This window comes from Somniosus microcephalus, chromosome 1 (genome assembly GCF_052327205.1).
Source record: "Somniosus microcephalus isolate GS21.2 chromosome 1, FLI_Smic_1.0, whole genome shotgun sequence".
Classification (NCBI taxonomy): Eukaryota; Metazoa; Chordata; class Chondrichthyes; order Squaliformes; family Somniosidae; genus Somniosus; species Somniosus microcephalus.
Window position 1 is genome coordinate 395,426,123 of NC_140987.1, and position 13,599 is coordinate 395,439,721.

Here is a 13,599-nt window from a genome sequence, read left to right on the forward strand (position 1 = left end):
ACGCTTCCGTCAACCTGTCGTTGCTAGCGGCAGGCGGTAAGGCAGGGGGCGCCACTCAATATCTGGTCCGGGGCACTAACGGGGCGTTGCGCACTCGACTGACGTCACAATCTGCCGGCGCATGAGATCGTGGCGGTAGTGTTTAGCGCCGCCGCAAAATGTCTAGTTAATTTTGCGAGCGGCACAAACATCGCCGTGCCCGGCCTCTAGTTGCTTTGCGCCCCACTTGGCACCCTCTTAAGGCGCTAACGGGAGGCGCAACCAACTGAATTTTTCCCCCTTAGTGTTAGGAGATTGAATACACTCCCATTCTGGGCATCCAGTGTCAGTATCAAGCTCTCTTAGACCTTTGCTCCTATATTATGCCTTCAAAGCCTCTCCTCCATGCAGTTCAAAACACAGGGGCCAAAAAAAGGGTGGACCTCATGGCACACCTCCACCATATGTCTGGCAGAAGTGTGTCAGAAGGGGTTGGAAATTAGGCCGGGACCCGGATATGCAAGTCCAGGCTTTTCCCGCCAGTTTCCGCTGGCCCGTGAATGAAATGGAACCTCCACCCACCCCAAAGATGGTCACGGTTTCAGAGGCGATATGGCTGGGGGAGGGGATACCAAGTCGAGATTTTCTACACCGCCAGCCTGGTGAAGCAGCAGGGGGCTGGTACCCTGAGTGAAAGGAGGTGTACTAGTCTGCCCGTTGGCATACATAGACCCACCTGGAGATCCAGGGCTGGTTTCTGGCCAAGACCACTAAAGGTTGAAATTTTGTTACTGTAATTTTAAAGGGGATCTGATAGGTCACTGCATCATCCCCCAGAGTCGACTTCTAATGCCAGGACTTTCAGCGTTCCCCTCTGCCAGGTGCTTGAGATGCATCCCTAGTGCACAGGCACCAGCCTGGATTATGTAAATAGAGTGACCTCGCTCTCACCCTACATACTGTGGCAGTGTCAGAGGTCACCAGTGGGTGTATCCCATGGATTCTCAGGCTCAAGATCTATTACAGTATTTTTTCATCATCCGTAAATACATGAAAAATATCAACACTTTATTCTGTGCTCATCAAGCATTTTCAGTGCTGGAGAACAGGGCATTTTTCTACTTTTTGATTCAGAAACGTCGATTTTAACCCTACCCACCCAGCGGAAACCAGGCCAGTAGAAAGTTAAAATCAACCAGGTGACTTACCCGCTGATGCCCCGCCTGGATTTCGCCACCTTTGATCGGAACCTGCTCTTCTGAGCAGGGGCACCCACCTGGAACTGGCGGGGTCCTTCTTTAACTATGTAGATCAGGGTCTGATGATGATCGGGGAGCAGTTCAAAATGCACGGCAGGAGTACATAACTGCCAAAAGAAACACTCACAGGACCTATATGTAAGTTAAGCGGCCTCACCAGATAGGACGTTATATGAAGTAGATGTGTAAACTACACATTGAATATCAGAGTCTTCACTTCCCATCAAATAATCTTACAGTATTTTGAATAGTTACCATGTATACACATTTACCAACAGGGAAACATAGAAGATAGGAGCAGGAGTAGGCCATTTGGCCCTTCGAGCCTGCTCCGCCATTCAATGCGATCATGGCTGATCATCCAAATTCAGTACCCGGTCCCTGCTTTCTCCCCATACCCCTTGATCCCTTGAGCCTTAAGAAATATATCCAACTCCTTCTTGAATATATTTGATGAATTGGCTTCTACTGCCTGCTGTGGTAGAGAATTCCACAGGTTCACTACTCTCTGGGTGAAGAAATTCCTTCTCATTTCTGTCCTAAATGGCCTACCCCTTATCCTTAAGACTGTGACTCCTGGTTCTGGACTCCCCGACCATCGGGAACATCCTTCCTGCATCTAGTCTGTCCAGTCCTGTCAGAATATTATAAGTTTCAATGAGATCCCCTCTCATTCTTCTAAACTCCAGCGAGTACAAGCCCAATCGACCCAATCTCTCCTCATACGTCATTCCTGCCATCCCAGGTATCAGCCTGGTGAATCTTCGCTGAACTCCTTCCATGGCAAGAACATCCTTCCTCAGATAAGGTGACCAAAACTGCACACAATACTCCAGATGTGGTCTCACCAAGGTAGTGTACAACTGCAGCAAGACATCCTTGTTCCTGTACTCAAACCCTCTCGCTACGAAGGCCAACATACCATTTGCCTTCTTCACCGCCTGCTGCACCTGCATGCTTACCTTCAGCGACTGGTGCACAAGGACACCCAGGTCTCGTTGCACTTCCCCTTCTCCCAATCTATTGCCATTCAGATAATAATCTGCCTTCCTGTTTTTGCCACCAAAGTGGATAACCTCGCATTTATCCACGTTATATTGCATCTGCTATGCTTCTGCCCAATCACCTAACCTGTCCAAATCATCCTGGAGTTTCTCAGCATCCTCCTCACAGCACACACGGAAGACAGCACCAACGGCTAGTACCTGTAACTCTTCTCTCACTCTATTCATTTCAACGTGGCTGCAAATTTCATATCTATCGAAGGACATCTACAATGGGCTGCAACATGGCACCTGGCTGCCAATTTATATGTTTCAGATCATTTCAACTTCAGGACTTACCCGTGCCTCTGCTGGCTTTGATCCTGCTTGCCGCCAGTTTTTTTTACCTTATTGTACCCCGGTGCTCCTAAAATCCTGGGAGTTAAAATGGCGGGAGTGAGGGCGCGAACTCTGCGGGAACACTAGGGGTAGAGCATGCCTGGCATTTTAACCCCCGCTCGCACCATTCCCGCCGCGCAGGCAGTGTTAAAATTGTGGCTCTAGGTTTACGGCATCCATAACAGCAACAACAGTGCTGAACAGGACAGGGAGTCAAAGGGGAAGGTAATCAAAAGACAGTCGCGTTGGTGAACTGCTATTCCTTACAGCACCAATCAGAACATGGGCAGAAGGGGGCACAAGACCACTCCACCGCCAATGGAAGGTCAAAAAATTATAGGAAAATTGGTCAAAAGAGACATATGAACAAATGTTTGCTCCATTTTTCTGCCCCGTTTTCTCCACTATTTGCTGAAGGCTCGGTCTCTGGCTGGAGTGTAGATCCACGGTGCTGGCAGCTCTTTGATACCTTACTCAAGTGGCCGTTCTCCATGTGTGAGCCTAAACAGCAAGTGTGAGCTGGACATTCCACCATGGATGGCATCGCAGTAAGCCCTATCCTGTCCTCACTCGCAAGCATTTTATAGCAGGGGGTCACTGGATAACAATCAGGAGCAGGAATGCTATTTATTCCTCCAGCCCCAATGCGTCAATGCTGAGGCCAATTGTACTGCCCCAACAGATACCTGAACTGAGATCAATTAACTTGACACAATTGATCAAATCGGGGGATCATCCTGGTCTGTAGGCTCAGTAGCATATTGAACAGTCCATTTACCAGTTGAACAATTTTATTGATCAGTGCGTTTTCCTTTGGAACTTGAGTATATACCTGATAACTAGCATAGAGAATTTAATTAAGAGCTTTTCAGGTGAGCAGGAGGAGGGGAAAGGTTGGGACAGACCCACTGGATTATGAGAGTTTGTGGGTTTCTTTGAATTTCCAGCAAGATGTCAGCAAAGAATCAGAAATTGATTAGACCAGTTGCTCATCTCATATTATGTAGGTGTCGAGTTCAGATAAAATTGATTAAGCTTGCCTGTCTTTAGTCAAATGCGACAGATGAATTAGGCTGATCAAAGAACTGTGGTTCCATAAACATGTGCAAGGACTGATAACAGATTCAGTGCTGGCAAATGCATACAGTGCAATCTGTTATATTGAATAGATTGGACAAACAACAGTGACTGTCTCAGACAGTATAAACTGTCCCAGTACTGACTGTGTCTAGAATCGGACTGATTCTCCGATACTGCCTGTATCGACAGCAGGGCTAACTTTGCTGGCACTGAAGCCCCGATTTTAACGTGTGGCGTACGGGGGCCGGAATGGGAGGGTAGTGCAATAGTGGCATAAAAGCAGGAGATTCCCAGGCACAGTGTCACCAGTTGAGTGGCACTCCTATGCAAATGAGCCCTGCAGGTTGTCAAAGCTGGCAAAAAGATCAAGCCAACTCGTGTCTAGCCTATTATGCGGCTTTAAGGTGCTAGATGCAAATTTCATCGATCTTTTTAGTGCAAAACAACATATTAACGGTGTAAGTGTGGAAGATAGTGAGGAAATTCAGGGCCAATTGTGTGATCCCCAGTGGCAGGACTAAGAGAGTTTCCTGTATAACTAGAGAAAAGCTGGCGGCCAGCAGGATCAGAGCCAGAAACGCACAGGTAAATTCTTTTTTGAAAAAAAATTAAATGGAGTGCTCCTCCTGGCCCCACAAGGAAGCCTTGAGCCTTCCTGAATTCCCTGACTATCTTCTACACTTACAGCGTTATTATGTTGTGACTGCACTAAAAAGATCGATGAAATTTACGTCTAGCACATTCAATTCTCGCCTGTCCTCGGCTGCGGCCCCCCTCCTCACTTAACCTTACTGGGAACCATTTCCCTGGGTCCCTGGCAGTGGTACACAGCCGGCCGATTACCCACTCCCTCTCCCGTGCCCCCCCACCCCGGGCTCCATGTCATCCCCACTGATTTCAGGCAGGAGTCAGCGTGCAGAAATTAAAATGAGGCCAGGTGTTAAAATGGCCCAGGCCTCAAACTGCAGAGGGCCGGGCCGTTTGCCGCCCACATCGGCCACACTTACGCCCTCTGCCCAACTTGTTTTTATCTTTCTCGTGCTTCCCCCAACAAGCTCTGGCCCTAGCCTGGTCTCCCCTCCACCCACAATAAAACACCTTTGAATATGAAAGTCAGAGAGAGTATTTCACATGCTGGAGTTGGACAGCTACCAGTGGCTGGACCTTTTCCCCCAATTAATCACCTTACTTAAATCCCCCCGCTCCGCCAGCCTTTCAATCTTCCTGTCAAAGCCACATGGGCCAAGATTTCACTAACATTACATAAAATAGCCTGATCCTGCCTGCTCCCCATCTGACCTTTAAACATTTCCCCCAAATCAATGCCATTCCCCTCCTTGAGTAGTAATACCCAACCTCACATCACTGTCCGTTTATCTCCCTGCTTGAGTGCAGCATGATCTAAAACGTACCATGGCTGATTTCCATTTTTAGTCCCTGAGAGATTGTTTTTTTTACTTTTGGTTCCAACATGACCAAATTTCCTTCTGCCTCTCAGGGTCAATGGTGGAAATGTTTGTTTACAGGAAGCCTCAGCTCTTATTCCGTTTAATGGATAGCAGGTCAGTTACAGTAACTGCAGGGGAAACTCCCCGAGCACAGACCCAGCCTCAATTCACGTCCACAGCTGTTCTCTTTCATCAGGTGAGCTGTGTGTGATCTTGGTTAGGTTGTCAAATCGAGCGACTTGTAGAAAAATAATTTCGCTTACAAATCATAATGCTACTCTTGGGAAGGAAGAATTGGATCGGTGCATCCGGCTCCCAGGGCTCTCCAGCTCCTGCTAGCGGATCTCTCATTAGTAAGACTAGCCCACAAGGCCCAGACACTCCTTCCATCCTGGTTTAATGAGGCAGTGTCTTTTTTCAACTCTTTCTTTTTCCCTGCTCCTCTCCTGAATGCACCGATTCTCACTGTGGGACAGTTCAACAGGTGTTGGCAGTCCTCCAGTACCTCACCTAATTAGCCATTCTTTATGTGTGAGCCGAAACAAAGAGTGCTGGGAGGCTGTTCAACTGTGGGGGCATCACTGCTGTGCCCAATTCTGTCCTTAACTACATACACACTCGTGCATTTTCCAGCTAACTTTTACCCTTCCCAGCTTGGGAGGGTGGGGTGAGGGTGGGGTGGGGTACTAAGGTAACTGTAGTAACCCCTACTACCACCTGAGCTCCGACCAGCTAGCTGTATAGAGCAGCTGGGTCTTTGCTGATCTGTGTGGCCTAGGACTACAGCATGCAACGCATTCACCCACTGAGCACCAGGCTCTTTTAAAGATGAAATTTTTGAATGGGGAATTAGTGGGTGAAAATACAAATTATAGAAGAGAACATATTAACATGTAATTTTCTAAAACACACCAGTACTGTTGCATTGTTCAAACTCATACAATTTAATTATTACCCTCCTTGCTATAAAATGAGAGCACATTTTTCTACCAGCACGGTGTTCCACTCAATCTGTTAGTAGCACAAGTATCTTTGCACTAGCTACAAATGTGCAGAAAGCCAGTCATCATAAAGATCTGTAACTAAGGTCACACCATGCAATTTAAATACAGAATATAACCTGTCCTTCAAACATCCTGTCTCACTTGATAAACCTCTTTCAATGGTACTGAAAGACTAAAATCTTAACATCGTCTCGTAACAAATTTCAGTTTAAAAGGTTTCGGTGTACATTTTTTCCATGCAAGAATACTAAGCTGTGGAAATGAAGAAGTAAGATTCTTATATGTGCCTTTAATAAACTTCTTGCCGCTAAAAAAAGTATTTCGCAAAATATTTCAAAGTTATGCAGAGAGAGGCTCTGGACAAGCCCAACAACAATTGAATCTTTAACACACCAGCTGTGCTGTTGATTTCTCACTTGCACCAGCGTAGCTTTCTCCATTCTTTACTTCTTTAGGTCTTACCTTCCATCCGTCAGTGTTCACTTCCCTTGCCAACAGTCTGTGTTTACCTCTCCCTCTCTGTATCTCTTTCCCTTCCGCTGCCTAGCTCGCAGCAACGTGAGTGAAGCTCAGTCTCTCTCCTGTGCTCCGGTCTCTCCGTGCAAGAGCTTTTCAAACTGTGCTCATTGACTCTACTCTATCGCCCCACCCCCCATCCCGCTCCCTCCCTCCAATCTCACCAGCAAATGGCAAGGCGGGAGTAGAGATGCACGGCCCAGAGCTCAGCGACCAGCTTCCCAGGGGACACGTGACTAAAGCTGCCAGAATGACTTTCATCTCACAAGCAGCTGGGATCAATTAAAATGCTGCTTCACTGCAGTTGGCTGGGCCACGGATATCCTCCCACCCTCCGCTGATTGCCTTTTCCTAGTTCCAGCTCTGTAGGAAGCACCAACATTCTTTGTGCTATTAATCCAACTGTCTGGAAACACTCTGGGTAGTGGAAAAACAATGGAATTCTCTTGCTGCTATATATGGTCACATGCCATCCACTTTAACAGTTTTGGAGGAAATCATTTCTTGAGCTATTAGCAATCTAGATTTTAAAAGAGATTCTGCTGCCTTAAGCAATTGGCTGGAGCAGTGTCACATCAACAGGGAAAAACAAAATCTGTATTTCTAGGATTTCAGAAGTTATTTAATTCTTATTTTGTTACATTTCTCCCCTCCAGTTTACTTTTATGTTTTCCTGTTCCAATTACTCTGGCTGGAACTCTCACCTCTGAGTAAAAACGTTGTGGGTTCAAGCCCCACTCCAGAAAGTTGAGCACACAATCTAGGCTGACACTTCAATGCAGTGCTGAAGGAGTGCCGCACTGTCGGAGGTGCTGTCTTTCAGATGAGACATTAAACAGAGGCGCTGTCTGTCCTCTCAGATGGATGTAAAAGATCCCACAGCACTATTTCGAAGAAGAGCAAGTGAGGTCTCCCTCAACCATCTCGAAACAAAAACAGATGATCTGGTCATTATCCAGATGTGGGGTCTCTGTTGTGTGAAAATTAGCTGCCACATTTCCTAAATTACGACAGTGACGACACTTCAAAAGTACTTAATTGCCTGTAAAGTGCTTTGGGACAACCTGAGGGCATGAAAGATGCCTATAAATGCAAGTTATTCCCTTTCTTTCTTTCGACTACAGTTCCATGGACTTTCCCATAACTTGCCCAATTGGGCATCCTTCATGGTTGTGCCTATTCAACCATTAGAGACACCACAAACAAGCCTGATCCTGTTTTCATCTGATACCTATACATATACTTTGTTCATGGGATGTGGGCGTTGCTGACAAGGCCAGCATTTATTGCTCATCCCTAATTGCCCTTGAGAAGGTTGTGGTGGTGAGCTGCCTTCTTGAACCATTGCAGTCCGTGTGGTGAAGATATTCCCACAGTGCTGTTAGGGAGGGAGTTCCAGGATTTTGACCCAGCGACAATGAAGAAATGTCGATATATTTCCATGTCAGGATGGTGTGTGACTTGGAGGGGAACTTGGAGGTGATGGTGTTCCCATGCGCCTGCTGCCTTTGTTCTAGGTGGTAGAGGTCGCGGGTTTGGGAGGTGCTGCCGAAGAAGCCTTGGTGAGTTGCTCCAGTGCATCTTGTAGATGATACACACTGCAGACACGGTGCACCAGTGGTGGAGGGAGCGAATGTTTAAGGTGGTGGATGGGGTGCCAATCAAATGGCCTGCTTTGTCCTGGGTGGTGTGAGCTTCTTGAGTGTTGGTGGAGCTGCACTCATCCAGGCATGTGGAGAATATTCCATCACACTCCTTACTTGTGCCTTGTAGATGGTGGCGAGGCTTTGGGGAGTCAGGAGGTGAGTCACTCACTGCAGAATACCCAACCTCTGACCTGCTCTTGTAGCCACAGTATTTATGTGGCTGGTCCAGTTGCGTTTTTGGTCAATGGTGATCCCAGGATGTTGATCTTGTGAGATTCGGCAATGGTAATGCTGTTGAATGTCAATGGTGGTGGTTAGACTCTGTTGTTGGTGATGGTCATTGCCTGACACTTGTGTGGTGCGAATGTCATTTGTCACTTATCAGCCCAAGCCCGAATGTTGTTCAGGTCTTGCTGCATGCGAGCATGGACTGCTTCATTATCTGAGGAGTTGCAATTGGAACTGAACACTGTGCAATCATCAGTGAACATCCCCACTTCTGACCCTATAATGGAGAGAAGGTCATTGATGAAGCAGCTAAAGATGGTTGGGCCTAGGACACTGACCTGAAGAACTCCTGCAGCGATGTCCTGGGACTGAGATGATTGTACTCCAACAACCACAACCATCTTCCTTTGTGCTAGGTATGACTCTAGCCAGTTGAGAATTGTCCTCTGATTCCCATTGACTTTAATTTTACTTGCACTCCTTGATGCCACACTCTGTCAAATGCTGCCTTGATTGGATATGTCCTGCCTTTTGTGGACAGGACATACCTGGGCAATTTTCCACATTGTCGGGTAGATGCCAGCACTGTTCCCACTTATTTTTTATTGGGGTGCGCAGCCCCTTTAAGGGGCTATATGGCCCATTCACAATGCGCAAAACTTTACATTGAAAAAAACAGTCCCGGGATGCGTGGGACCAGCAGAGTGGCCGCGCACCTTATAGGGAACGTTGGATACCAGTGTTGTAGCTGTACTGGGACAACTTGGCTAGAGGCATGGCTAGTTCTGGAGCACAAGTTTCAGCATGACAGCTGGGATGTTGTTGGGGCCCATAGCCTTTGCTGTATCCAGTGCGCTCAGCCGTTTCTTGATATCACGTGGAGTGAATCGAATTGGCTGAAGACTGGCTTCAGTGATGATGGGGACCTTGGGAGGAGGCCGAGATGGTTCATCCTCTCGGCACTTCTGGCTGAAGATGACTGCGAATGCTTCAGCCTTGTCTTTTGCACTCACATGCTGGGCTCCACCATCATTGAGGATGGGGATATTCATGGAGCCTCCTCCTCCTGTTAGTTGTTTAATTGTCCACACCATTCACGACTGGATGTGAGAGGACTTTGATCAGCTTTGATCTGATCCGTTGGTTGTGGGATCGCTTAGCCCTGTCGATAGCATGCTGCTTCCGCTTTTTAGCATGCATGTAGTCCTGTGTTGTAGCTTCACCAGGTTGGCACCTCATTTTTAGGTACGCCTGGTGCTGCTCCTGGCATGCTCTTCTACACTCCTTATTGAATCAGGGTTGGTCTCCTGGCTTGATGTTAATAGTAGAGTGAGAGATATGCCAAGCCATGAGATTACAGATTGTGGTGCAATACAATTCTGCTGCTGCTGCTGGTCCACAGCGCCTCATGGATGCCCAGTTTTGAGCTGCTAGATCTGTTCTGAATCTATCCCATTTAGCACGGTGGTAGTGCCACACAACCCGATGGAGGGTGTCCTCAGTGTAAAGATGGGACTTCGTCTCCACAAGGACTGTGCATATTCTTCACATATGTACTTTCCTGCAGGTCAGCGAGGGAATGCTTCCCTTCCCAGGGCCACTGATGCTGATTGTAGCACCTCAGCTAACTCAGCACAGACTGGACATTGACCCTGGGACCTTCCTGATCTGTATCCCTCAGTACTAATCTGAGCTGTGCACTCACCAGTTGACCCATTGGGGGGAAATCAGGTATTCATTATTCACAAATACATATTAGTAGGTATATAGATCGCTGCATACCATTAAGTAGCACTGTGTATAACTAGGCATGAAATCACTTTGCAAAGGATATAGGCTGAACACAGGGAGGAAGGGTCAGGGCCTTATGATCACTAGACATGGGTAACAGAGAGGTTGTTTGGAGTTTGTGTGGGTAGATGGTGACTGCCGATTTTCTGCCATTCTTGACCTGCCTGGAAATTTTTAATAACATATAGCAAACATTTTCATATTCTTCGCTAAAGCATTGGACACAAGGCGGGGGTGGTCCAAGCGTTTGTCTTCATAGACCAAATGAATGGATATCATCGAGCCTCATGGCATATACAATGGGCCAGCTTTTACTGTAGCAGGGCAACTATCTGCCATGAGGTAGACTTGCCCTATCACTCATCAGCTCAATAGAATTTTGCCCACTAAGTTGCTGAAAGTGCGAGCTGTTAATGGCGCAGCGAGAGAAACAGGGCATCTGGGACCTGAGTGAACAGGGTAACCAACAGGGTATCTCCTTAACCAATGAGATTTAAGATTGGGAAATACACACAGGAAGGACTGAGAAGGGGTGAATTAAAGGGGGTGAATTCAATGTCAGAGCAGGTACAGAAAGAGAAATAAAGAGAGGGAAAGAAAGATTGGATTAAGAGAGAGAAAAAAAAGAGACAGAAAGGAAAATTAAGAAAAACAAAATTTAATTTAAAATTTGACATTTTTAAAATGTCCTCGAAAAAATTCAAAACCTGAAGGAATTAGGCTGCACACTTGTAATGGTTAATTTTCGGTGCCAGAGAGGTTGATTGGCAGTCATTAACATTTATCACATCGTTAACAGAGTACTTACGCTTGTAATGACAAGACTCAACTTTCTGTGGCGAGTTTAATGGGCAAGTAATGGACAAATACATGAAGTTCCTAAAAAATGGGGAGGCTAAGGGCGAATGCCATTTTTGCGAAGCAGCACAAATCAGACAGCAACTTTTGGATATTAACACTTAACCGCGCCTCTGCTCCTCACCTGAAGTTGCTGTACCATTTACACATAGATAACGGCAAGCACCATTAGCCTTGATATTATTTTGACAGCAAATTTTGGCCCTATATTTAAATCCAGGTTCCCACTAAATTCCATATATCTCAAGTTGGTAATACAAACAGGTCTTGGTGTTCTCATTTAAGATTTACAATCAAGAAATCATAGATCGTTAAGGTACAGATGTAAGAAGTCACACAACACCAGGTTATAATCCAACAGCTTTATTTGAAATCACAAGCTTTCGGAGCGCTGCTCCTTCGTCAGGTGAAATGGAGAAATGCATAAAGACACAGCTTATATAGACAGAGAATAATGTCAGATGTTTACAGGTAATCTTTCCAACTGCCATTTATCACACCTCGGCAGAGAGATAATCACAGCAATCAAAGGTGTGAATGGTGTCCAAACAGGTCAGTTAGGAAAACATTACATCAAAGAACAATGCGGTGGGGTCACAAGGGGTCAAATGTTGCAGATGCTGGGGTCTGTATGAAAAACAAAAAAACAGACAAAAAACATTTTTTTTGCTGGAAATCACAGCAGGTCCGGACGCATCTGTGTAGAGAGAACAAGCCAACGATGACTCAAGTCTGGATGACCCTACATCAGGTGGGGTTACATGTAGCATGACATGAACCCAAGATCCCGGTTGAGGCCGTCCTCATGGCTGCGGAACTTGGTTATCAGTTTCTGCTTGACGATTTTGCGTTGTCGTGTGTCTCGAAGGCCGCCTTGGAGAATGCTTACCCGAAGATCAGAGGCTGAATGTCCTTGACTGCTTAAGGTACAGAAACAGGCCATTCAGCTTGTGTTTTTCTCCACATATGCTATGCTGTCTACTTCCGCTCGCCTGCTCGCTTACATCATTTTAAATATTCCTCTTTTTCAAGAAACTATTCATTTCCTCTTCAATTAATTTATGAACACTGCTTTGACAACGCTTTGTTGCACAGAATTCCATATTCTAACCACCCTCTGAGTAAAGACATTTTTATGACTTCCTTTAATTATTTTTGTATCTTAAATTATCTTAAATTTGTGCTCTTTTGTTACTATTTCACCAGCAAATGGAAATAATCTATTACTACTTACCTTATCATAATTCTACATAATCCTCTGTCAGGTCACTGCTTAACCTTCTCAGTTCTAGTGAAAAAAAACCTGTCAAATCTTTCTTCATAAATGTAACCATTCATCTCTCATAACATTCTAGAGAATCTATGCTGCACATTTCCATTACCTTTAGATCTTTCCTATAATGAGGTGACTGTGGTCTAACTAAGGTCTTGTACAACTTCAACATTATTACCTTGCTTTTGTATTGCATGGCCTAGAAATGTGGGATGCCTATTTTTGAGCAGGGTATTTGACAAGTGGTGAGGGTGTCGAGGGCATGGGGTCTGTGGGGGAGAGAGATTAGGAGATCGGGGCTGGGGTGGGGGGTTGGGAGTTGCTCATCTCCGGGATGTGATAGGAGATCGGCTGTCAGGAATCTCAGGGCCGGGGCTACAAGTGGCAGCAATCAGGTCCGTTAATGTGGGGTCGGGAGTCGAACTTTTGCTCCTCCTGGCTCCACATTTACCGGGATTCTGTAGGAGTGCTTTCCCTGAGTGAAGCCCGTGTTGGCACTGGCTGCCTCAAAAACCAATGTTGGAGCGGGTACCACAAGCAGGCATTAAACCCCTTATTTTCATGTACAAAGAGCCCAACACCTGCCTCATGCATGGGTAAAGGACGCCTCTTGTTTGCTCTTACCCAATACGGCAGGCGGCACACATCCAGCCAGAAGTGTACACGCACTTCCTGCCTGCCATTTTGGGGCCTTGGTAGGTGGCGTAGCGCCTGATAAACGGGGGCTACGTGGCCCAATTTCTGGGCCTCTAAAACCAAGGATTCCATTTGTCTGTGTTATGGCCTTGTCTAACCTTTAGGTTAAAATCGGGGCTGTACAATCCCAATTTCTACCTTCTCTTAAAACTGAGGCGCAGTACTTATTTAGTATTATTACCATTCACTCGCACTCCATGACAAGCTTGCTTCCTTCGTCTCTGAACAAATGTCACATTCTTGTTTTTTTTAATGCTCGTCTCACATCCCTTATGATGTGGCGTCTACCAAATATCTAGGTAAACAATAGTGAGACCTGAAGTGTATGTACCTTTAAGAGAGAACTACTTTTATAGCTCCTGTATACTGTAGTACCGGCAGTGACCACACCTGTATATAAGCCTTGAGCATGCCTCTGTACCCCAGTCTTGGGACTACC

General features: G+C 46.2%; 1 protein-coding gene across 1 annotated transcript in view; it reads right to left on the minus strand.

The window, feature by feature from the left end:
* LOC147125123 (putative E3 ubiquitin-protein ligase MID2) overlaps nt 1-6,805 on the minus strand; it is a 156,243-nt gene extending 149,438 nt beyond the window's left edge. The window contains exon 1 of the mRNA XM_085997696.1: nt 6,615-6,805. The gene's annotated coding sequence lies outside the window, so the exon portion shown is untranslated. The remainder of the gene's footprint in view (nt 1-6,614) is intronic.
* Nucleotides 6,806-13,599: the final 6,794 nt, after the last annotated feature.